Below are 1,322 nucleotides of genomic sequence, written 5' to 3'. Positions count from 1 at the left end.
CCCCCCCCCAGCCGGTGCAGGTGGCTGCTGCTCCACGCTGCGGGCTCCGTTTCCACATGGCAGGAGAGAGCCGCTTCTGCCGCACTGCTTGGCTGCCAGGACACCAGCTCCTTTCGCAGCCTGCCTGGTGTGGAAGGAGTGACTGACATCTCTGTTTGGCACAGCGTCTATCTGCCTCCTGCTTCTGCCTTGTTGCACTTGGCAATTCTCCCCCTTCTCCCTCTGTTTTTCCACTAGGAGATCTCACACTCCTCTGCCTTGGCAGCGGGTAGACAGACAAGAAGGGGTGGACAGATATATGGACTCAGAACAGCTCAGCAATGACTCTCCTGTCTCTCCCTGCCTGCGATGGAGAAAGAATCTCCCTGAATTCAAGGATCCCTGAATTCAAGGATCTGGCATTGAGCAATGGGGATCACTGGTGTTTAAGGCAGCCAGGGCTTCTTTTCCTAAGATAGGGAAACTGAATTCAGAGAGTTGGTGAAAAATCAGTGTCACACTAGGTGACAGACCTATGAACTGGACTCATTTCCATTGTGAGCTGGGAGCCCTCGTGGGCCTGGGGAGCCCCAAAGGGCTCTGCACAGCAGCTTCCAGCCTCACGGCCCTGAGGACCAGGAGACTGCAAGCAAAGGATGAGCAGCTGGCTGCAGCTCTGCTTTGGGCTAGTGTTCCGCTGGGCTGTCTGGCTCACTGCCACCTCAAAGCCCTGCGGCGGGTAACTCAAGCCCTATGTAAAGATGGTTCAGAAAAATAAAGCAAAAGAGATAGTAGTGGGCAGATATGAAGGTGAGGGAGCAGGACAGATACGATGACAGAAAAATTCTGCAGAGAAGCAGCACAAGGTAGGGAGAGGCAGAGAGGAGCTGGTCTGCACCCACACACCCAGGCCCAGCCCTTCCCTGCAAGCAGGAGCACTGAAATGGAAATGCTTTGCTATTTACAGTGCCAGCATCCTTCCTGCTCCCCCCAAGGAGCCAGACTGGGGCCTTCCCTGCCTGCCCAAGGCGGGCAGGGAGGGCCCCAATCTGGCTCCGTTGGGGGAGCAGGAAGGATGCTGGTACTCTGTGCCACAGACGTGTGTGTGTGTGGGGAACAGGGATGCTGTGAGGCTTAAGAATGCAGTGGGGAGCAGGCTCAGCTCCCTCATCCTCTCTGAGGACAAAACCTGTAATGGTGAAGAGGAGCAACATGCTCATGATTAAACACTTCCTGCCTTCACCATCTCCCTGTGCCACTCCAGAGTCATCCAGGGGCTTAGGAACAAGGCAAGGTGGGAGACACAGAGGCTGGGCAGAGCCTCGGTTTCCTCCAAGTGGCAG

Source organism: Fulmarus glacialis, unplaced genomic scaffold (assembly GCF_000690835.1).
Source record: "Fulmarus glacialis isolate BGI_N327 unplaced genomic scaffold, ASM69083v1 scaffold25223, whole genome shotgun sequence".
In the NCBI taxonomy this organism is placed as follows: domain Eukaryota; kingdom Metazoa; phylum Chordata; class Aves; order Procellariiformes; family Procellariidae; genus Fulmarus; species Fulmarus glacialis.
The sequence above is the reverse complement of the archived record's forward strand: the minus strand, read 5'-3'. Positions refer to the sequence as shown.